Source organism: Watersipora subatra, chromosome 8 (assembly GCF_963576615.1).
Source record: "Watersipora subatra chromosome 8, tzWatSuba1.1, whole genome shotgun sequence".
NCBI lineage: Eukaryota > Metazoa > Bryozoa > Gymnolaemata > Cheilostomatida > Watersiporidae > Watersipora > Watersipora subatra.
The window spans coordinates 25734263-25757709 of record NC_088715.1 but is presented as its reverse complement, the minus strand read 5'-3'; the positions used below and the strand labels follow the sequence as shown (position 1 = coordinate 25757709).

Here is a 23447-nt window from a genome sequence, read left to right as displayed (position 1 = left end):
CAGATTAAATATATTCTGCCATGTTTTCTTTGTGGTGCATGGCGGTAGCGCGTTCGGTTGGTAACCGAACAGTTGGTGGTTGAACTTCTGGCATTGACGATTGTTTTTAATTTTAATAGAAACAGTATTAAAAACCAGCAAATGATTTGTTGTCATGCTCGTTTCACAGATTAAATAGTCTGATAGCTTGTCTGTGTGGTGCAATCGGTTAGCGTGTTCGGCTGTTAACCGAAAGTTTGGTGGTTCAAGCCCACCCAGGGACGAGCCCTTATAATTTTGGTACATGCACTATTGTAAGTCTTGAAAATAATTTTTAGCATTGCTCGTTTCAACGATTAAATATATTCTGACATGTCGTCTTTTTGGCACATGTCGGTAGCACGATCGTTTGGTAACCGAACAGTTGGTGGTTGAACTTCTGGCATTGACTATTGTTTTTAATTTCAATAGAAGCAGTATTAAAAAAGCAGCAAATGATTTGTTGTCATGCTCGTTTCACAGGTTAAATAGTCTGATAGCTTGTCTGTGTGGTGCAATCGGTTAGCGCGTTCGGCTGTTAACCGAAAGGTTGGTGGTTCAAGCCCACCCAGGGACGAGCCCTTATAATTTTGGTACATGCACTATTGTAAGTCTTGAAAATAATTTTTAGCATTGCTCGTTTCAACGATTAAATATATTCTGACATGTCGTCTTTTTGGCACATGTCGGTAGCACGATCGTTTGGTAATCGAACAGTTGGTGGTTGAACTTCTGGCATTGACGATTGTTTTTAATTTTGATGGAAATAGTATTAAAAACCAGCAAATGATTTGTTGTCATGCTCGTTTCACAGATTAAATAGTCTGATATCTTGTCTCTGTGGTGCAATCGGTTAGCGCGTTCGGCTGTTAACCGAAAGGTTGGTGGTTAAAGCCCACCCAGGGATGAGCCCTTATAATTTTGGCACAGTCACTATGATAACTCTTGAAAATAAATTTTAGTATTGCTCATTTCACAGAATAAATATATTCTGACATCTCGTCTTTTTGGCGCATGTCGGTAGCACGATCGTTTGCTAACCGAACAGTTGGTAGTTGAATTTCCGCCATTGACGATTGTTTTTAATTTTGATGGAAATAGTATTAAAAACCAGCACATGATTTGTTGTCATGCTCATTTCACAGATTCAATCGTCTGATATGATGTCTCTGTCACTAAATCGGTTAATGCATTCGGCTGTTAATCGAAAAGTTGGTGGTTCAAGCACACCCAGTGACGAGCCCTAATAATTTTGGCGCAGTCAGTATTATAACTCTTGAAATTAAAACTTTGTCATGCTCGTTTAACAGATTAGGTATTCTGCCATGTTATCTTTGGGGTGCATGGCGGTAGCACGTTCGGTTGGTGACCGAACAGTTGGTGGTTGAAATTCTGGAATTGATGATTGTTTTTAATTTTAATGGAAATAGTATTTAAAACCAGCAAATGTCTTGTTGCATGCTCGTTTCACAGATTAAATAGTCTGATATCTTGTCTCTGTGGTGCAATCGGTTAGTGCGTTCGGCTTTTAATCGAAAGGTTGGTGGTTCAAGCCCACCCAGGGACGAGTCCTTATAATTTTGGTACATGCACTATTGTAAGTCTTGAAAATAATTTTTAGCGTTGCTCGTTTCAGCGATTAAATATATTCTGACATCTCGTCTTTTTGGCGCATGTTGGTAGCACGATCGTTTGCTAACCGAACAGCTGGTAGTTGAATTTCTGCTATTGACGATTGTTTTTAATTTTAATAGAAGCAGTATTAAAAACCAGCAAATGATTTGTTGTCATGCTCGTTTCACAGATTAAATAGTCTGATATCTTGTCTCTGTGGTGCATTTGGTTAGCGTGTTCGGCTGTTAACCGAAAGGTTGGTGGTTCAAGCTCACCCAGGGATGAGCCCTTATAATTTTGGCACAATCACTAAGAAAACTCTTGAAAACAAATTTTAGTGTTGCTCATTTCACAGATTAAATATATTCTGCCATGTTATCTTTGTGGTGCATGGCGGTAGCACATTCGGTTGGTAACCGAACAGTTGGTGGTTGAACTTCTGGCATTGATGATTGTTTTTAATTTTAATAGAAGCAGTATTAAAAACCAGCACATGATTTGTTGTCATGCTCGTTTCACAGATTCAATCGTCTGATATGATGTCTCTGTCACTAAATCGGTTAATGCATTCGGCTGTTAATCGAAAAGTTGGTGGTTCAAGCACACCCAGTGACGAGCCCTAATAATTTTGGCGCAGTCAGTATTATAACTCTTGAAATTAAAACTTTGTCATGCTCGTTTAACAGATTAGGTATTCTGCCATGTTATCTTTGGGGTGCATGGCGGTAGCACGTTCGGTTGGTGACCGAACAGTTGGTGGTTGAAATTCTGGAATTGATGATTGTTTTTATTTTTAATAGAAATAGTATTTAAAACCAGCAAATGTCTTGTTGTCATGCTCGTTTCACAGATTAAATAGTCTGATATCTTGTCTCTGTGGTGCAATCGGTTAGTGCGTTTGGCTTTTAATCGAAAGGTTGGTGGTTCAAGCCCACCCAAGGACGAGTCCTTATAATTTTGGTACATGCACTATTGTAAGTCTAGAAAATAATTTTTAGCGTTGCTCGTTTCAGCGATTAAATATATTCTGACATCTCGTCTTTTTGGCGCATGTCGGTAGCACGATCGTTTGCTAACCGAACAGCTGGTAGTTGAATTTCTGCTATTGACGATTGTTTTTAATTTTAATAGAAGCAGTATTAAAAACCAGCAAATGATTTGTTGTCATGCTCGTTTCACAGATTAAATAGTCTGATATCTTGTCTCTGTGGTGCATTCGGTTAGCGTGTTCGGCTGTTAACCGAAAGGTTGGTGGTTCAAGCCCACCCAGGGATGAGCCCTTATAATTTTGGCACAATCACTAAGAAAACTCTTAAAAACAAATTTTAGTGTTGCTCATTTCACAGATTAAATATATTCTGCCATGTTATCTTTGTGGTGCATGTCGGTAGCACGTTCGGTTGGTAACCGAACAGTTGGTGGTTGAACTTGTGGCATTGATGATTGTTTTTAATTTTAATGGAAATAGTATTAAAAACCAGGAAATGATTTGTTGTCATGCTCGTTTCACAGATTAAATAGTCTGATATCTTGTCTCTGTGGTGCAATCGGTTAGTGCGTTCGGCTGTTAACCGAAAGGTTGGTGGTTCAAGCCTACCCAGGGATGAGCCCTTATAATTTTGGTACATGCACTATTGTAAGTCTTGAAAATAATTTTTAGCATTGCTTGTTTCAACGATTAAATATATTCTGACATGTCGTCTTTTTGGCACATGTCGGTAGCACGATCGTTTGGTCACCGAACAGTTGGTGGTTGAACTTCTGGCATTGACGATTGTTTTTAATTTTAATGGAAATAGTATTAAAAACTAGCAAATGCTTTGTTGTCATGCTCGTTTCACAGATTGAATAGTCTGATATCTTGTCTCTGTGGCGCAATCGGTTAGCGCGTTCGGCTGTTAACCGAAAGGTTGGTGGTTCAAGCCCACCCAGGGACGAGCACTTATAATTTTGGCACAGTCACTATGATAACTCTTGAAAATAAATTTTAGTATTGCTCATTTCACAGATTAAATATATTCTGACATCTCGTTTTTTTGGCGCTTGTCGGTAGCACGATCGTTTGCTAACCGAACAGTTGGTAGTGGAATTTCTGCCATTGACGGTTGTTTTTAATTTTAATAGAAATAGTATTAAAAAGAAGCAAATGATTTGTTGTCACGCTCGTTTCACAGATTAAATAGTCTGATATCTTGTCTCTGTGGCGCAATCGGTTAGCGCGTTCGGCTGTTAACCGAAAGATTGGTGGTTCAAGCCCACCCATGCACGAGTCCTTATAATTTCCGTACATGCACTATTGTAAGTCTTGAAAATAATTTTTAGCATTGCTCGTTTCAACGATTAAATATATTCTGACAGTCTTTTTGGCACATGTCCGTAGCACGATCGTTTGGTAACCGAACAGTTGGTGGTTGAACTTCTGGCATTGACGATTGTTTTTAATTTTAATAGAAATAGTATTAAAAACCAGCAAATGATTTGTTGTCATGCTCGTTTCACAGGTTAAATAGTCTGATATCTTGTCTCTGTGGTGCAATCGGTTAGTGCGTTCGGCTGTTAACCGAAAGGTTGGTGGTTCAAGCCCACCCAGGGATGAGCCCTTATAATTTTGGTACATGCACTATTGTAAGTCTTGAAAATAATTTTTAGCATTGCTCGTTTCAACGATTAAATATATTCTGACATGTCGTCTTTTTGGCACATGTAGGTAGCACGATCGTTTGGTAACCGAACAGTTGGTGGTTGAACTTCTGGCATTGACGATTGTTTTTAATTTTAATGGAAATAGTATTAAAAACCAGCAAATGATTTGTTGTCATGCTCGTTTCACAGATTAAATAGTCTGATATCTTGTCACTGTGGCGCAATCGGTTAGTGCGTTCGGTTGTTAACCGAAAGGTTGATCGTTCAAGCCCACCCAGGGACGAGCCCTTATAATTTTGGTACATGCACTATTGTATGTCTTGAAAATAATTTTTAGCATTGCTCGTTTCAACGATTAAATATATTCTGACATGTCGTTTTTTTGGCACATGTCGGTAGCACGATCGTTTGGTAACCGAACAGTTGGTGGTTGAACTTCTGGCATTGACTATTGTTTTTAATTTCAATAGAAGCAGTATTAAAAAAGCAGCAAATGATTTGTTGTCATGCTCGTTTCACAGGTTAAATAGTCTGATAGCTTGTCTGTGTGGTGCAATCGGTTAGCGCGTTCGGCTGTTAACCGAAAGGTTGGTGGTTCAAGCCCACCCAGGGACGAGCCCTTATAATTTTGGTACATGCACTATTGTAAGTCTTGAAAATAATTTTTAGCATTGCTCGTTTCAACGATTAAATATATTCTGACATGTCGTCTTTTTGGCACATGTCGGTAGCACGATCGTTTGGTAATCGAACAATTGGTGGTTGAACTTCTGGCATTGACGATTGTTTTTAATTTTGATGGAAATAGTATTAAAAACCAGCAAATGATTTGTTGTCATGCTCGTTTCACAGATTAAATAGTCTGATATCTTGTCTCTGTGGCGCAATCGGTTAGCGCGTTCGGCTGTTAACCGAAAGGTTGGTGGTTCAAGCCCACCCAGGGATGAGCCCTTATAATTTTGGCACAGTCACTATGATAACTCTTGAAAATAACTTTTAGTATTGCTCATTTCACAGAATAAATATATTCTGACATCTCGTCTTTTTGGCGCATGTCGGTAGCACGATCGTTTGCTAACCGAACAGTTGGTAGTTGAATTTCCGCCATTGACGATTGTTTTTAATTTTAATAGAAGCAGTATTAAAAACCAGCACATGATTTGTTGTCATGCTCATTTCACAGATTCAATCGTCTGATATGATGTCTCTGTCACTAAATCGGTTAATGCATTCGGCTGTTAATCGAAAAGTTGGTGGTTCAAGCACACCCAGTGACGAGCCCTAATAATTTTGGCGCAGTCAGTATTATAACTCTTGAAATTAAAACTTTGTCATGCTCGTTTAACAGATTAGGTATTCTGCCATGTTATCTTTGGGGTGCATGGCGGTAGCACGTTCGGTTGGTGACCGAACAGTTGGTGGTTGAAATTCTGGAATTGATGATTGTTTTTAATTTTAATAGAAATAGTATTTAAAACCAGCAAATGTCTTGTTGCATGCTCGTTTCACAGATTAAATAGTCTGATATCTTGTCTCTGTGGTGCAATCGGTTAGTGCGTTCGGCTTTTAATCGAAAGGTTGGTGGTTCAAGCCCACTCAGGGACGAGTCCTTATAATTTTGGTACATGCACTATTGTAAGTCTTGAAAATAATTTTTAGCGTTGCTCGTTTCAGCGATTAAATATATTCTGACATCTCGTTTTTTTGGCGCATGTTGGTAGCACGATCGTTTGCTAACCGAACAGCTGGTAGTTGAATTTCTGCTATTGACGATTGTTTTTAATTTTAATAGAAGCAGTATTAAAAACCAGCAAATGTCTTGTTGCATGCTCGTTTCACAGATTAAATAGTCTGATATCTTGTCTCTGTGGTGCAATCGGTTAGTGCGTTCGGCTTTTGATCGAAAGGTTGGTGGTTCAAGCCCACCCAGGGACGAGTCCTTATAATTTTGGTACATGCACTATTGTAAGTCTTGAAAATAATTTTTAGCGTTGCTCGTTTCAGCGATTAAATATATTCTGCCATGTTATCTTTGTGGTGCATGGCGGTAGCACATTCGGTTGGTAACCGAACAGTTGGTGGTTGAACTTCTGGCATTGATGATTGTTTTTAATTTTAATAGAAGCAGTATTAAAAACCAGCACATGATTTGTTGTCATGCTCGTTTCACAGATTAAATAGTCTGATATCTTGTCTCTGTGGTGCATTCGGTTAGCGTGTTCGGCTGTTAACCGAAAGGTTGGTGGTTCAAGCCCACCCAGGGATGAGCCCTTATAATTTTGGCACAATCACTAAGAAAACTCTTAAAAACAAATTTTAGTGTTGCTCATTTCACAGATTAAATATATTCTGCCATGTTATCTTTGTGGTGCATGTCGGTAGCACGTTCGGTTGGTAACCGAACAGTTGGTGGTTGAACTTGTGGCATTGATGATTGTTTTTAATTTTAATGGAAATAGTATTAAAAACCAGGAAATGATTTGTTGTCATGCTCGTTTCACAGATTAAATAGTCTGATATCTTGTCTCTGTGGTGCAATCGGTTAGTGCGTTCGGCTGTTAACCGAAAGGTTGGTGGTTCAAGCCTACCCAGGGATGAGCCCTTATAATTTTGGTACATTCACTATTGTAAGTCTTGAAAATAATTTTTAGCATTGCTTGTTTCAACGATTAAATATATTCTGACATGTCGTCTTTTTGGCACATGTCGGTAGCACGATCGTTTGGTCACCGAACAGTTGGTGGTTGAACTTCTGGCATTGACGATTGTTTTTAATTTTAATGGAAATAGTATTAAAAACTAGCAAATGCTTTGTTGTCATGCTCGTTTCACAGATTGAATAGTCTGATATCTTGTCTCTGTTGCGCAATCGGTTAGCGCGTTCGGCTGTTAACCGAAAGGTTGGTGGTTCAAGCCCACCCAGGGACGAGCACTTATAATTTTGGCACAGTCACTATGATAACTCTTGAAAATAAATTTTAGTATTGCTCATTTCACAGATTAAATATATTCTGACATCTCGTTTTTTTGGCGCTTGTCGGTAGCACGATCGTTTGCTAACCGAACAGTTGGTAGTGGAATTTCTGCCATTGACGGTTGTTTTTAATTTTAATAGAAATAGTATTAAAAAGAAGCAAATGATTTGTTGTCACGCTCGTTTCACAGATTAAATAGTCTGATATCTTGTCTCTGTGGCGCAATCGGTTAGCGCGTTCGGCTGTTAACCGAAAGATTGGTGGTTCAAGCCCACCCAGGCACGAGTCCTTATAATTTCCGTACATGCACTATTGTAAGTCTTGAAAATAATTTTTAGCATTGCTCGTTTCAACGATTAAATATATTCTGACATGTCGTCTTTTTGGCACATGTAGGTAGCACGATCGTTTGGTAACCGAACAGTTGGTGGTTGAACTTCTGGCATTGACGATTGTTTTTAATTTTAATGGAAATAGTATTAAAAACCAGCAAATGATTTGTTGTCATGCTCGTTTCACAGATTAAATAGTCTGATATCTTGTCTCTGTGGTGCAATCGGTTAGTGCGTTCGGCTATTAACTGAAAGGTTGGTGGTTCAAGCCCACCCAGGGATGAGCCCTTATAATTTTGGCACAGTCACTATGATAACTCTTGAAAATAAATTTTAGTATTGCTCATTTCACAGATTAAATATATTCTGACATCTCGTCTTTTTGGCGCATGTCGGTAGCACGATCGTTTGCTAACCGAACAGTTGGTAGTTGAATTTCCGCCATTGACGATTGTTTTTAATGTTAATGGAAATAGTATTAAAAAAGCAGCAAATGATTTGTTGTCATGCTCGTTTCACAGATTAAATAGTCTGATATCTTGTCTCTGTGGCGCAATCGGTTAGCGCGTTCGGCTGTTAACCGAAAGGTTGGTGGTTCAAGCCCACCCAGGGATGAGCCCTTATAATTTTGGCACAGTGACTCTGATAACTCTTGAAAATAAATTTTAGTATTGCTCATTTCACATATTAAATATATTCTGCCATGTTATCTTTGTGGTGCATGGCGGTAGCACGTTCGGTTGGTAACCAAACAGTTGGTAGTTGAATTTCTGCTATTGACGATTGTTTTTAATTTGAATAGAAGCAGTATTAAAAACCAGCAAATGATTTGTTGTCATGCTCGTTTCACAGATTAAATAGTCTGATATCTTTTCTCTGTGTTGCAATGGGTTAGTGCGTTCGGCTGTTAAGCGAAAGGTTGGTGGTTCAAGCCCACCCAGGGATGAGCCCTTATAATTTTGGCACAGTGACTCTGATAACTCTTGAAAATAAATTTTAGTATTGCTCATTTCACAGATTAAATATATTCTGACATCTCGTCTTTTTGGCCCATGTCGGTAGCACGATCGTTTGCTAACCGAACAGTTGGTAGTTGAATTTCTGCTATTGACGATTGTTTTTAATTTTAATAGAAGCAGTATTAAAAACCAGCAAATGATTTGTTGTCATGCTCGTTTCACAGATTAAATAGTCTGATATCTTTTCTCTGTGGTGCATTCGGTTAGTGTGTTCGGCTGTTAACCGAAAGGTTGGTGGTTCAAGCCCACCCAGGGATGAGCCCTTATAATTTTGGGACAATCACTAAGAAAACTCTTGAAAACAAATTTTAGTGTTGCTCATTTCACAGATTAAATATATTCTGCAATGTTATCTTTGGGGTGCATGGCGGTAGCACGTTCGGTTGGTGACCGAACAGTTGGTGGTTGAAATTCTGGAATTGATGATTGTTTTTAATTTTAATAGAAATAGTATTTAAAACCAGCAAATGTCTTGTTGTCATGCTCGTTTCACAGATTAAATAGTCTGATATCTTGTCTCTGTGGCGCAATCGGTTAGCGCGTTCGGCTGTTAACCGAAAGGTTGGTGGTTCAAGCCCACCCAGGGATGAGCCCTTATAATTTTGGTACATGCACTATTGTAAGTCTTGAAAATAATTTTTAGCATTGCTCGTTTCAACGATTAAATATATTCTGACATGTCGTCTTTTTGGCACATGTCGGTAGCACGATCGTTTGGTAATCGAACAGTTGGTGGTTGAACTTCTGGCATTGACGATTGTTTTTAATTTTAATGGAAATAGTATTAAAAACCAGCAAATGATTTGTTGTCATGCTCGTTTCACAGATTAAATAGTCTGATATCTTGTCTCTGTGGTGCAATCGGTTAGTGCGTTCGGCTATTAACTGAAAGGTTGGTGGTTCAAGCCCACCCTGGGATGAGCCCTTATAATTTTGGCACAGTCACTATGATAACTCTTGAAAATAAATTTTAGTATTGCTCATTTCACAGATTAAATATATTCTGACATCTCGTCTTTTTGGCGCATGTCGGTAGCACGATCGTTTGCTAACCGAACAGTTGGTAGTTGAATTTCTGCCATTGACGATTGTTTTTAATTTTAATAGAAATAGTATTAAAAACCAGCAAATGATTTGTTGTCATGCTTGTTTCACAGATTAAATAGTCTGATATCTTGTCTCTGTGGCGCAATCGGTTAGCGCGTTCGGCTGTTAACCGAAAGATTGGTGGTTCAAGCCCACCCATGCACGAGTCCTTATAATTTCCGTACATGCACTATTGTAAGTCTTGAAAATAATTTTTAGCATTGCTCGTTTCAACGATTAAATATATTCTGACAGTCTTTTTGGCACATGTCCGTAGCACGATCGTTTGGTAACCGAACAGTTGGTGGTTGAACTTCTGGCATTGACGATTGTTTTTAATTTTAATAGAAATAGTATTAAAAACCAGCAAATGATTTGTTGTCATGCTCGTTTCACAGGTTAAATAGTCTGATATCTTGTCTCTGTGGTGCAATCGGTTAGTGCGTTCGGCTGTTAACCGAAAGGTTGGTGGTTCAAGCCCACCCAGGGATGAGCCCTTATAATTTTGGTACATGCACTATTGTAAGTCTCGAAAATAATTTTTAGCATTGCTCGTTTCAACGATTAAATATATTCTGACATGTCGTCTTTTTGGCACATGTAGGTAGCACGATCGTTTGGTAACCGAACAGTTGGTGGTTGAACTTCTGGCATTGACGATTGTTTTTAATTTTAATGGAAATAGTATTAAAAACCAGCAAATGATTTGTTGTCATGCTCGTTTCACAGATTAAATAGTCTGATATCTTGTCACTGTGGCGCAATCGGTTAGTGCGTTCGGTTGTTAACCGAAAGGTTGATCGTTCAAGCCCACCCAGGGACGAGCCCTTATAATTTTGGTACATGCACTATTGTATGTCTTGAAAATAATTTTTAGCATTGCTCGTTTCAACGATTAAATATATTCTGACATGTCGTTTTTTTGGCACATGTCGGTAGCACGATCGTTTGGTAACCGAACAGTTGGTGGTTGAACTTCTGGCATTGACTATTGTTTTTAATTTCAATAGAAGCAGTATTAAAAAAGCAGCAAATGATTTGTTGTCATGCTCGTTTCACAGGTTAAATAGTCTGATAGCTTGTCTGTGTGGTGCAATCGGTTAGCGCGTTCGGCTGTTAACCGAAAGGTTGGTGGTTCAAGCCCACCCAGGGACGAGCCCTTATAATTTTGGTACATGCACTATTGTAAGTCTTGAAAATAATTTTTAGCATTGCTCGTTTCAACGATTAAATATATTCTGACATGTCGTCTTTTTGGCACATGTCGGTAGCACGATCGTTTGGTAATCGAACAATTGGTGGTTGAACTTCTGGCATTGACGATTGTTTTTAATTTTGATGGAAATAGTATTAAAAACCAGCAAATGATTTGTTGTCATGCTCGTTTCACAGATTAAATAGTCTGATATCTTGTCTCTGTGGCGCAATCGGTTAGCGCGTTCGGCTGTTAACCGAAAGGTTGGTGGTTCAAGCCCACCCAGGGATGAGCCCTTATAATTTTGGCACAGTCACTATGATAACTCTTGAAAATAAATTTTAGTATTGCTCATTTCACAGAATAAATATATTCTGACATCTCGTCTTTTTGGCGCATGTCGGTAGCACGATCGTTTGCTAACCGAACAGTTGGTAGTTGAATTTCCGCCATTGACGATTGTTTTTAATTTTAATAGAAGCAGTATTAAAAACCAGCACATGATTTGTTGTCATGCTCATTTCACAGATTCAATCGTCTGATATGATGTCTCTGTCACTAAATCGGTTAATGCATTCGGCTGTTAATCGAAAAGTTGGTGGTTCAAGCACACCCAGTGACGAGCCCTAATAATTTTGGCGCAGTCAGTATTATAACTCTTGAAATTAAAACTTTGTCATGCTCGTTTAACAGATTAGGTATTCTGCCATGTTATCTTTGGGGTGCATGGCGGTAGCACGTTCGGTTGGTGACCGAACAGTTGGTGGTTGAAATTCTGGAATTGATGATTGTTTTTAATTTTAATAGAAATAGTATTTAAAACCAGCAAATGTCTTGTTGCATGCTCGTTTCACAGATTAAATAGTCTGATATCTTGTCTCTGTGGTGCAATCGGTTAGTGCGTTCGGCTTTTAATCGAAAGGTTGGTGGTTCAAGCCCACTCAGGGACGAGTCCTTATAATTTTGGTACATGCACTATTGTAAGTCTTGAAAATAATTTTTAGCGTTGCTCGTTTCAGCGATTAAATATATTCTGACATCTCGTTTTTTTGGCGCATGTTGGTAGCACGATCGTTTGCTAACCGAACAGCTGGTAGTTGAATTTCTGCTATTGACGATTGTTTTTAATTTTAATAGAAGCAGTATTAAAAACCAGCAAATGTCTTGTTGCATGCTCGTTTCACAGATTAAATAGTCTGATATCTTGTCTCTGTGGTGCAATCGGTTAGTGCGTTCGGCTTTTGATCGAAAGGTTGGTGGTTCAAGCCCACCCAGGGACGAGTCCTTATAATTTTGGTACATGCACTATTGTAAGTCTTGAAAATAATTTTTAGCGTTGCTCGTTTCAGCGATTAAATATATTCTGCCATGTTATCTTTGTTGTGCATGGCGGTAGCACATTCGGTTGGTAACCGAACAGTTGGTGGTTGAACTTCTGGCATTGATGATTGTTTTTAATTTTAATAGAAGCAGTATTAAAAACCAGCACATGATTTGTTGTCATGCTCGTTTCACAGATTAAATAGTCTGATATCTTGTCTCTGTGGTGCATTCGGTTAGCGTGTTCGGCTGTTAACCGAAAGGTTGGTGGTTCAAGCCCACCCAGGGATGAGCCCTTATAATTTTGGCACAATCACTAAGAAAACTCTTAAAAACAAATTTTAGTGTTGCTCATTTCACAGATTAAATATATTCTGCCATGTTATCTTTGTGGTGCATGTCGGTAGCACGTTCGGTTGGTAACCGAACAGTTGGTGGTTGAACTTGTGGCATTGATGATTGTTTTTAATTTTAATGGAAATAGTATTAAAAACCAGGAAATGATTTGTTGTCATGCTCGTTTCACAGATTAAATAGTCTGATATCTTGTCTCTGTGGTGCAATCGGTTAGTGCGTTCGGCTGTTAACCGAAAGGTTGGTGGTTCAAGCCTACCCAGGGATGAGCCCTTATAATTTTGGTACATTCACTATTGTAAGTCTTGAAAATAATTTTTAGCATTGCTTGTTTCAACGATTAAATATATTCTGACATGTCGTCTTTTTGGCACATGTCGGTAGCACGATCGTTTGGTCACCGAACAGTTGGTGGTTGAACTTCTGGCATTGACGATTGTTTTTAATTTTAATGGAAATAGTATTAAAAACTAGCAAATGCTTTGTTGTCATGCTCGTTTCACAGATTGAATAGTCTGATATCTTGTCTCTGTGGCGCAATCGGTTAGCGCGTTCGGCTGTTAACCGAAAGGTTGGTGGTTCAAGCCCACCCAGGGACGAGCACTTATAATTTTGGCACAGTCACTATGATAACTCTTGAAAATAAATTTTAGTATTGCTCATTTCACAGATTAAATATATTCTGACATCTCGTTTTTTTGGCGCTTGTCGGTAGCACGATCGTTTGCTAACCGAACAGTTGGTAGTGGAATTTCTGCCATTGACGGTTGTTTTTAATTTTAATAGAAATAGTATTAAAAAGAAGCAAATGATTTGTTGTCACGCTCGTTTCACAGATTAAATAGTCTGATATCTTGTCTCTGTGGCGCAATCGGTTAGCGCGTTCGGCTGTTAACCGAAAGATTGGTGGTTCAAGCCCACCCAGGCACGAGTCCTTATAATTTCCGTACATGCACTATTGTAAGTCTTGAAAATAATTTTTAGCATTGCTCGTTTCAACGATTAAATATATTCTGACATGTCGTCTTTTTGGCACATGTAGGTAGCACGATCGTTTGGTAACCGAACAGTTGGTGGTTGAACTTCTGGCATTGACGATTGTTTTTAATTTTAATGGAAATAGTATTAAAAACCAGCAAATGATTTGTTGTCATGCTCGTTTCACAGATTAAATAGTCTGATATCTTGTCTCTGTGGTGCAATCGGTAAGTGCGTTCGGCTATTAACTGAAAGGTTGGTGGTTCAAGCCCACCCAGGGATGAGCCCTTATAATTTTGGCACAGTCACTATGATAACTCTTGAAAATAAATTTTAGTATTGCTCATTTCACAGATTAAATATATTCTGACATCTCGTCTTTTTGGCGCATGTCGGTAGCACGATCGTTTGCTAACCGAACAGTTGGTAGTTGAATTTCCGCCATTGACGATTGTTTTTAATGTTAATGGAAATAGTATTAAAAAAGCAGCAAATGATTTGTTGTCATGCTCGTTTCACAGATTAAATAGTCTGATATCTTGTCTCTGTGGCGCAATCGGTTAGCGCGTTCGGCTGTTAACCGAAAGGTTGGTGGTTCAAGCCCACCCAGGGATGAGCCCTTATAATTTTGGCACAGTGACTCTGATAACTCTTGAAAATAAATTTTAGTATTGCTCATTTCACATATTAAATATATTCTGCCATGTTATCTTTGTGGTGCATGGCGGTAGCACGTTCGGTTGGTAACCAAACAGTTGGTAGTTGAATTTCTGCTATTGACGATTGTTTTTAATTTGAATAGAAGCAGTATTAAAAACCAGCAAATGATTTGTTGTCATGCTCGTTTCACAGATTAAATAGTCTGATATCTTTTCTCTGTGTTGCAATGGGTTAGTGCGTTCGGCTGTTAAGCGAAAGGTTGGTGGTTCAAGCCCACCCAGGGATGAGCCCTTATAATTTTGGCACAGTGACTCTGATAACTCTTGAAAATAAATTTTAGTATTGCTCATTTCACAGATTAAATATATTCTGACATCTCGTCTTTTTGGCCCATGTCGGTAGCACGATCGTTTGCTAACCGAACAGTTGGTAGTTGAATTTCTGCCATTGACGATTGTTTTTAATTTTAATAGAAATAGTATTAAAAACCAGCAAATGATTTGTTGTCATGCTTGTTTCACAGATTAAATAGTCTGATATCTTGTCTCTGTGGCGCAATCGGTTAGCGCGTTCGGCTGTTAACCGAAAGATTGGTGGTTCAAGCCCACCCATGCACGAGTCCTTATAATTTCCGTACATGCACTATTGTAAGTCTTGAAAATAATTTTTAGCATTGCTCGTTTCAACGATTAAATATATTCTGACAGTCTTTTTGGCACATGTCCGTAGCACGATCGTTTGGTAACCGAACAGTTGGTGGTTGAACTTCTGGCATTGACGATTGTTTTTAATTTTAATAGAAATAGTATTAAAAACCAGCAAATGATTTGTTGTCATGCTCGTTTCACAGGTTAAATAGTCTGATATCTTGTCTCTGTGGTGCAATCGGTTAGTGCGTTCGGCTGTTAACCGAAAGGTTGGTGGTTCAAGCCCACCCAGGGATGAGCCCTTATAATTTTGGTACATGCACTATTGTAAGTCTCGAAAATAATTTTTAGCATTGCTCGTTTCAACGATTAAATATATTCTGACATGTCGTCTTTTTGGCACATGTAGGTAGCACGATCGTTTGGTAACCGAACAGTTGGTGGTTGAACTTCTGGCATTGACGATTGTTTTTAATTTTAATGGAAATAGTATTAAAAACCAGCAAATGATTTGTTGTCATGCTCGTTTCACAGATTAAATAGTCTGATATCTTGTCACTGTGGCGCAATCGGTTAGTGCGTTCGGTTGTTAACCGAAAGGTTGATCGTTCAAGCCCACCCAGGGACGAGCCCTTATAATTTTGGTACATGCACTATTGTATGTCTTGAAAATAATTTTTAGCATTGCTCGTTTCAACGATTAAATATATTCTGACATGTCGTTTTTTTGGCACATGTCGGTAGCACGATCGTTTGGTAACCGAACAGTTGGTGGTTGAACTTCTGGCATTGACTATTGTTTTTAATTTCAATAGAAGCAGTATTAAAAAAGCAGCAAATGATTTGTTGTCATGCTCGTTTCACAGGTTAAATAGTCTGATAGCTTGTCTGTGTGGTGCAATCGGTTAGCGCGTTCGGCTGTTAACCGAAAGGTTGGTGGTTCAAGCCCACCCAGGGACGAGCCCTTATAATTTTGGTACATGCACTATTGTAAGTCTTGAAAATAATTTTTAGCATTGCTCGTTTCAACGATTAAATATATTCTGACATGTCGTCTTTTTGGCACATGTCGGTAGCACGATCGTTTGGTAATCGAACAATTGGTGGTTGAACTTCTGGCATTGACGATTGTTTTTAATTTTGATGGAAATAGTATTAAAAACCAGCAAATGATTTGTTGTCATGCTCGTTTCACAGATTAAATAGTCTGATATCTTGTCTCTGTGGCGCAATCGGTTAGCGCGTTCGGCTGTTAACCGAAAGGTTGGTGGTTCAAGCCCACCCAGGGATGAGCCCTTATAATTTTGGCACAGTCACTATGATAACTCTTGAAAATAAATTTTAGTATTGCTCATTTCACAGAATAAATATATTCTGACATCTCGTCTTTTTGGCGCATGTCGGTAGCACGATCGTTTGCTAACCGAACAGTTGGTAGTTGAATTTCCGCCATTGACGATTGTTTTTAATTTTAATAGAAGCAGTATTAAAAACCAGCACATGATTTGTTGTCATGCTCATTTCACAGATTCAATCGTCTGATATGATGTCTCTGTCACTAAATCGGTTAATGCATTCGGCTGTTAATCGAAAAGTTGGTGGTTCAAGCACACCCAGTGACGAGCCCTAATAATTTTGGCGCAGTCAGTATTATAACTCTTGAAATTAAAACTTTGTCATGCTCGTTTAACAGATTAGGTATTCTGCCATGTTATCTTTGGGGTGCATGGCGGTAGCACGTTCGGTTGGTGACCGAACAGTTGGTGGTTGAAATTCTGGAATTGATGATTGTTTTTAATTTTAATAGAAATAGTATTTAAAACCAGCAAATGTCTTGTTGCATGCTCGTTTCACAGATTAAATAGTCTGATATCTTGTCTCTGTGGTGCAATCGGTTAGTGCGTTCGGCTTTTAATCGAAAGGTTGGTGGTTCAAGCCCACTCAGGGACGAGTCCTTATAATTTTGGTACATGCACTATTGTAAGTCTTGAAAATAATTTTTAGCGTTGCTCGTTTCAGCGATTAAATATATTCTGACATCTCGTTTTTTTGGCGCATGTTGGTAGCACGATCGTTTGCTAACCGAACAGCTGGTAGTTGAATTTCTGCTATTGACGATTGTTTTTAATTTTAATAGAAGCAGTATTAAAAACCAGCAAATGTCTTGTTGCATGCTCGTTTCACAGATTAAATAGTCTGATATCTTGTCTCTGTGGTGCAATCGGTTAGTGCGTTCGGCTTTTGATCGAAAGGTTGGTGGTTCAAGCCCACCCAGGGACGAGTCCTTATAATTTTGGTACATGCACTATTGTAAGTCTTGAAAATAATTTTTAGCGTTGCTCGTTTCAGCGATTAAATATATTCTGCCATGTTATCTTTGTTGTGCATGGCGGTAGCACATTCGGTTGGTAACCGAACAGTTGGTGGTTGAACTTCTGGCATTGATGATTGTTTTTAATTTTAATAGAAGCAGTATTAAAAACCAGCACATGATTTGTTGTCATGCTCGTTTCACAGATTAAATAGTCTGATATCTTGTCTCTGTGGTGCATTCGGTTAGCGTGTTCGGCTGTTAACCGAAAGGTTGGTGGTTCAAGCCCACCCAGGGATGAGCCCTTATAATTTTGGCACAATCACTAAGAAAACTCTTAAAAACAAATTTTAGTGTTGCTCATTTCACAGATTAAATATATTCTGCCATGTTATCTTTGTGGTGCATGTCGGTAGCACGTTCGGTTGGTAACCGAACAGTTGGTGGTTGAACTTGTGGCATTGATGATTGTTTTTAATTTTAATGGAAATAGTATTAAAAACCAGGAAATGATTTGTTGTCATGCTCGTTTCACAGATTAAATAGTCTGATATCTTGTCTCTGTGGTGCAATCGGTTAGTGCGTTCGGCTGTTAACCGAAAGGTTGGTGGTTCAAGCCTACCCAGGGATGAGCCCTTATAATTTTGGTACATTCACTATTGTAAGTCTTGAAAATAATTTTTAGCATTGCTTGTTTCAACGATTAAATATATTCTGACATGTCGTCTTTTTGGCACATGTCGGTAGCACGATCGTTTGGTCACCGAACAGTTGGTGGTTGAACTTCTGGCATTGACGATTGTTTTTAATTTTAATGGAAATAGTATTAAAAACTAGCAAATGCTTTGTTGTCATGCTCGTTTCACAGATTGAATAGTCTGATATCTTGTCTCTGTGGCGCAATCGGTTAGCGCGTTCGGCTGTTAACCGAAAGGTTGGTGGTTCAAGCCCACCCAGGGACGAGCACTTATAATTTTGGCACAGTCACTATGATAACTCTTGAAAATAAATTTTAGTATTGCTCATTTCACAGATTAAATATATTCTGACATCTCGTTTTTTTGGCGCTTGTCGGTAGCACGATCGTTTGCTAACCGAACAGTTGGTAGTGGAATTTCTGCCATTGACGGTTGTTTTTAATTTTAATAGAAATAGTATTAAAAAGAAGCAAATGATTTGTTGTCACGCTCGTTTCACAGATTAAATAGTCTGATATCTTGTCTCTGTGGCGCAATCGGTTAGCGCGTTCGGCTGTTAACCGAAAGATTGGTGGTTCAAGCCCACCCAGGCACGAGTCCTTATAATTTCCGTACATGCACTATTGTAAGTCTTGAAAATAATTTTTAGCATTGCTCGTTTCAACGATTAAATATATTCTGACATGTCGTCTTTTTGGCACATGTAGGTAGCACGATCGTTTGGTAACCGAACAGTTGGTGGTTGAACTTCTGGCATTGACGATTGTTTTTAATTTTAATGGAAATAGTATTAAAAACCAGCAAATGATTTGTTGTCATGCTCGTTTCACAGATTAAATAGTCTGATATCTTGTCTCTGTGGTGCAATCGGTAAGTGCGTTCGGCTATTAACTGAAAGGTTGGTGGTTCAAGCCCACCCAGGGATGAGCCCTTATAATTTTGGCACAGTCACTATGATAACTCTTGAAAATAAATTTTAGTATTGCTCATTTCACAGATTAAATATATTCTGACATCTCGTCTTTTTGGCGCATGTCGGTAGCACGATCGTTTGCTAACCGAACAGTTGGTAGTTGAATTTCCGCCATTGACGATTGTTTTTAATGTTAATGGAAATAGTATTAAAAAAGCAGCAAATGATTTGTTGTCATGCTCGTTTCACAGATTAAATAGTCTGATATCTTGTCTCTGTGGCGCAATCGGTTAGCGCGTTCGGCTGTTAACCGAAAGGTTGGTGGTTCAAGCCCACCCAGGGATGAGCCCTTATAATTTTGGCACAGTGACTCTGATAACTCTTGAAAATAAATTTTAGTATTGCTCATTTCACATATTAAATATATTCTGCCATGTTATCTTTGTGGTGCATGGCGGTAGCACGTTCGGTTGGTAACCAAACAGTTGGTAGTTGAATTTCTGCTATTGACGATTGTTTTTAATTTGAATAGAAGCAGTATTAAAAACCAGCAAATGATTTGTTGTCATGCTCGTTTCACAGATTAAATAGTCTGATATCTTTTCTCTGTGTTGCAATGGGTTAGTGCGTTCGGCTGTTAAGCGAAAGGTTGGTGGTTCAAGCCCACCCAGGGATGAGCCCTTATAATTTTGGCACAGTGACTCTGATAACTCTTGAAAATAAATTTTAGTATTGCTCATTTCACAGATTAAATATATTCTGACATCTCGTCTTTTTGGCCCATGTCGGTAGCACGATCGTTTGCTAACCGAACAGTTGGTAGTTGAATTTCTGCTATTGACGATTGTTTTTAATTTTAATAGAAGCAGTATTAAAAACCAGCAAATGATTTGTTGTCATGCTCGTTTCACAGATTAAATAGTCTGATATCTTTTCTCTGTGGTGCATTCGGTTAGTGTGTTCGGCTGTTAACCGAAAGGTTGGTGGTTCAAGCCCACCCAGGGATGAGCCCTTATAATTTTGGGACAATCACTAAGAAAACTCTTGAAAACAAATTTTAGTGTTGCTCATTTCACAGATTAAATATATTCTGCAATGTTATCTTTGGGGTGCATGGCGGTAGCACGTTCGGTTGGTGACCGAACAGTTGGTGGTTGAAATTCTGGAATTGATGATTGTTTTTAATTTTAATAGAAATAGTATTTAAAACCAGCAAATGTCTTGTTGTCATGCTCGTTTCACAGATTAAATAGTCTGATATCTTGTCTCTGTGGCGCAATCGGTTAGCGCGTTCGGCTGTTAACCGAAAGGTTGGTGGTTCAAGCCCACCCAGGGATGAGCCCTTATAATTTTGGTACATGCACTATTGTAAGTCTTGAAAATAATTTTTAGCATTGCTCGTTTCAACGATTAAATATATTCTGACATGTCGTCTTTTTGGCACATGTCGGTAGCACGATCGTTTGGTAATCGAACAGTTGGTGGTTGAACTTCTGGCATTGACGATTGTTTTTAATTTTAATGGAAATAGTATTAAAAACCAGCAAATGATTTGTTGTCATGCTCGTTTCACAGATTAAATAGTCTGATATCTTGTCTCTGTGGTGCAATCGGTTAGTGCGTTCGGCTATTAACTGAAAGGTTGGTGGTTCAAGCCCACCCTGGGATGAGCCCTTATAATTTTGGCACAGTCACTATGATAACTCTTGAAAATAAATTTTAGTATTGCTCATTTCACAGATTAAATATATTCTGACATCTCGTCTTTTTGGCGCATGTCGGTAGCACGATCGTTTGCTAACCGAACAGTTGGTAGTTGAATTTCCGCCATTGACGATTGTTTTTAATTTTAATGGAAATAGTATTAAAAAAGCAGCAAATGATTTGTTGTCATGCTCATTTCACAGATTAAATAGTCTGATATCTTGTCTCTGTGGTGCAATCGGTTAGCGCGTTCGGCTGTTAACCGAAAGGTTGGTGGTTCAAGCCCACCCAGGGATGAGCCCTTATAATTTTGGCACAGTGACTCTGATAACTCTTGAAAATAAATTTTAGTATTGCTCATTTCACATATTAAATATATTCTGACATCTCGTCTTTTTGGCGCATGTTGGTAGCACGATCGTTTGCTAACCGAACAGTTGGTAGTTGAATTTCTGCTATTGACGATTGTTTTTAATTTTAATAGAAGCAGTATTAAAAAACCAGCAAATGATTTGTTGTCATGCTCGTTTCACAGATTAAATAGTCTGATATCTTTTCTCTGTGGTGCATTCGGTTAGCGTGTTCGGCTGTTAACCGAAAGGTTGGTGGTTCAAGCCCACCCAGGGATGAGCCCTTATAATTTTGGCACAATCACTAAGAAAACTCTTGAAAACAAATTTTAGTGTTGCTCATTTCACAGATTAAATATATTCTGCCATGTTATCTTTGTGGTGCATGGCGGTAGCACGTTCGGTTGGTAACCAAACAGTTGGTAGTTGAATTTCTGCTATTGACGATTGTTTTTAATTTTAATAGAAGCAGTATTAAAAACCAGCAAATGATTTGTTGTCATGCTCGTTTCACAGATTAAATAGTCTGATATCTTTTCTCTGTGTTGCAATGGGTTAGTGCGTTCGGCTGTTAAGCGCAAGGTTGGTGGTTCAAGCCCACCCAGGGATGAGCCCTTATAATTTTGGCACAGTGACTCTGATAACTCTTGAAAATAAATTTTAGTATTGCTCATTTCACAGATTAAATATATTCTGACATCTCGTCTTTTTGGCCCATGTCGGTAGCACGATCGTTTGCTAACCGAACAGTTGGTAGTTGAATTTCTGCTATTGACGATTGTTTTTAATTTTAATAGAAGCAGTATTAAAAACCAGCAAATGATTTGTTGTCATGCTCGTTTCACAGATTAAATAGTCTGATATCTTTTCTCTGTGGTGCATTCGGTTAGTGTGTTCGGCTGTTAACCGAAAGGTTGGTGGTTCAAGCCCACCCAGGGATGAGCCCTTATAATTTTGGGACAATCACTAAGAAAACTCTTGAAAACAAATTTTAGTGTTGCTCATTTCACAGATTAAATATATTCTGCCATGTTGTCTTTGTGGTGCATGGCGGTAGCACGTTCGGTTGGTAACCGAACAGTTGGTGGTTGAACTTCTGGCATTGACGATTGTTTTTAATTTCAATAGAATCAGTAATAAAAAAGCAGCAAATGATTTGTTGTCATGCTCGTTTCACAGGTTAAATAGTCTGATATCTTGTCTGTGTGGTGCAATCGGTTAACGCGTTCGGCTGTTAACCGAAAGGTTGGTGGTTCAAGCCCACCCAGGGACGAGTCCTTATAATTTTGGTACATGCACTATTGTAAGTCTTGAAAATAATTTTTAGCATTGCTCGTTTCAACGATTAAATATATTCTGACATGTCGTCTTTTTGGCACATGTCGGTAGCACGATCGTTTGGTAACCGAACAGTTGGTGGTTGAACTTCTGGCATTGACGATTGTTTTTAATTTTAATGGAAATAGAATTAAAAACCAGCAAATGATTTGTTGTCATGCTCGTTTCACAGATTAAATAGTCTGATATCTTGTCTCTGTGGTGCAATCGGTTAGTGCGTTCGGCTGTTAACCGAAAGGTTGGTGGTTCAAGCCCACCCAGGGACGAGCCCTTATAATTTTGGCACAGTCACTATGATAACTCTTGAAAATAAATTTTAGTATTGCTCATTTCACAGATTAAATATATTCTGACATCTCGTCTTTTTGGCGCATGTCGGTAGCACGATCGTTTGCTAACCGAACAGTTGGTAGTTGAATTTCCGCCATTGATGATTGTTTTTAATTTTAATAGAAACAGTATTAAAAACCAGCAAATGATTTGTTGTCATGCTCGTTTCACAGATTCAATTGTCTGATACGATGTCTCTGTCACTAAATCGGTTAATGCATTCGGCTGTTAATCGAAAAGTGGGTGGTTCAAGCCCACCCTGGGACGAGCCCTAATAATTTTGGCACAGTCAGTATTATAACTCTTGTACTTAAAACTTTTGTCATGCTCGTTTAACAGATTAGGTATTCTGCCATGTTATCTTTGTGGTGCATGGCGGTAGCACGTTCGGTTGGTGACCGAACAGTTGGTGGTTGAAATTCTGGAATCGATGATTGTTTTTAATTTTAATAGAAATAGTATTTAAAACCAGCAAATGTCTTGTTGTCATGCTCGTTTCACAGATTCAATCGTCTGATATGATGTCTCTGTCACTATATCGGTTAATGCATTCGGCTGTTAATCGAAAAGTTGGTTGTTCAAGCACACCCAGTGACGAGCCCTAATAATTTTGGCACAGTCAGTATTATAACTCTTGAAATTAAAACTTTGTCATGCTCGTTTAACAGATTAGGTATTCTGCCATGTTCTCTTTGGGGTGCATGGCGGTAGCACGTTCGGTTGATGACCGAACAGTTGGTGGTTGAACTTCTGGCATTGATGATTGTTTTTAGATTTAATGGAAATAGTATTAAAAACCAGCAAATGATTTGTTGTCATGCTCGTTTCACAGATTAAATAGTTTGATATCTTGTCTCTGTGGTGCATTCGGTTAGCGTGTTCGGCTGTTAACCGAAAGGTTGGTGGTTCAAGCCCACCCAGGGATGAACCCTTGTAATTTTGGCACAATCACTAAGAAAACT

The 23447-nt window shown here is 38.6% G+C and overlaps 16 non-coding genes across 16 annotated transcripts; all 16 read left to right on the top strand.

The window, feature by feature from the left end:
- The first annotated feature begins 3495 nt into the window (after positions 1-3495).
- Positions 3496-3569, top strand: Trnan-guu (transfer RNA asparagine (anticodon GUU)). Its single transcript has one exon. It is a non-coding gene; the product is annotated as a tRNA-Asn (tRNA).
- A 1578-nt stretch (positions 3570-5147) lies between these two features.
- Positions 5148-5221, top strand: Trnan-guu (transfer RNA asparagine (anticodon GUU)). Its single transcript has one exon. It is a non-coding gene; the product is annotated as a tRNA-Asn (tRNA).
- Positions 5222-7791: 2570 nt separating this feature from the next.
- Trnan-auu (transfer RNA asparagine (anticodon AUU)) lies at positions 7792-7865 on the top strand. The gene has a single exon. It is a non-coding gene; the product is annotated as a tRNA-Asn (tRNA).
- A 258-nt stretch (positions 7866-8123) lies between these two features.
- On the top strand, positions 8124-8197 carry Trnan-guu (transfer RNA asparagine (anticodon GUU)). The gene has a single exon. It is a non-coding gene; the product is annotated as a tRNA-Asn (tRNA).
- A 919-nt stretch (positions 8198-9116) lies between these two features.
- Positions 9117-9190, top strand: Trnan-guu (transfer RNA asparagine (anticodon GUU)). Its single transcript has one exon. It is a non-coding gene; the product is annotated as a tRNA-Asn (tRNA).
- A 257-nt stretch (positions 9191-9447) lies between these two features.
- Positions 9448-9521, top strand: Trnan-auu (transfer RNA asparagine (anticodon AUU)). Its single transcript has one exon. It is a non-coding gene; the product is annotated as a tRNA-Asn (tRNA).
- A 1578-nt stretch (positions 9522-11099) lies between these two features.
- Trnan-guu (transfer RNA asparagine (anticodon GUU)) lies at positions 11100-11173 on the top strand. The gene has a single exon. It is a non-coding gene; the product is annotated as a tRNA-Asn (tRNA).
- A 1908-nt stretch (positions 11174-13081) lies between these two features.
- Positions 13082-13155, top strand: Trnan-guu (transfer RNA asparagine (anticodon GUU)). Its single transcript has one exon. It is a non-coding gene; the product is annotated as a tRNA-Asn (tRNA).
- A 588-nt stretch (positions 13156-13743) lies between these two features.
- Positions 13744-13817, top strand: Trnan-auu (transfer RNA asparagine (anticodon AUU)). The gene has a single exon. It is a non-coding gene; the product is annotated as a tRNA-Asn (tRNA).
- Positions 13818-14075: 258 nt separating this feature from the next.
- On the top strand, positions 14076-14149 carry Trnan-guu (transfer RNA asparagine (anticodon GUU)). Its single transcript has one exon. It is a non-coding gene; the product is annotated as a tRNA-Asn (tRNA).
- A 1909-nt stretch (positions 14150-16058) lies between these two features.
- On the top strand, positions 16059-16132 carry Trnan-guu (transfer RNA asparagine (anticodon GUU)). Its single transcript has one exon. It is a non-coding gene; the product is annotated as a tRNA-Asn (tRNA).
- A 1908-nt stretch (positions 16133-18040) lies between these two features.
- Positions 18041-18114, top strand: Trnan-guu (transfer RNA asparagine (anticodon GUU)). Its single transcript has one exon. It is a non-coding gene; the product is annotated as a tRNA-Asn (tRNA).
- Positions 18115-18702: 588 nt separating this feature from the next.
- Positions 18703-18776, top strand: Trnan-auu (transfer RNA asparagine (anticodon AUU)). The gene has a single exon. It is a non-coding gene; the product is annotated as a tRNA-Asn (tRNA).
- A 258-nt stretch (positions 18777-19034) lies between these two features.
- On the top strand, positions 19035-19108 carry Trnan-guu (transfer RNA asparagine (anticodon GUU)). Its single transcript has one exon. It is a non-coding gene; the product is annotated as a tRNA-Asn (tRNA).
- A 919-nt stretch (positions 19109-20027) lies between these two features.
- On the top strand, positions 20028-20101 carry Trnan-guu (transfer RNA asparagine (anticodon GUU)). Its single transcript has one exon. It is a non-coding gene; the product is annotated as a tRNA-Asn (tRNA).
- A 257-nt stretch (positions 20102-20358) lies between these two features.
- Trnan-auu (transfer RNA asparagine (anticodon AUU)) lies at positions 20359-20432 on the top strand. Its single transcript has one exon. It is a non-coding gene; the product is annotated as a tRNA-Asn (tRNA).
- Positions 20433-23447: the final 3015 nt, after the last annotated feature.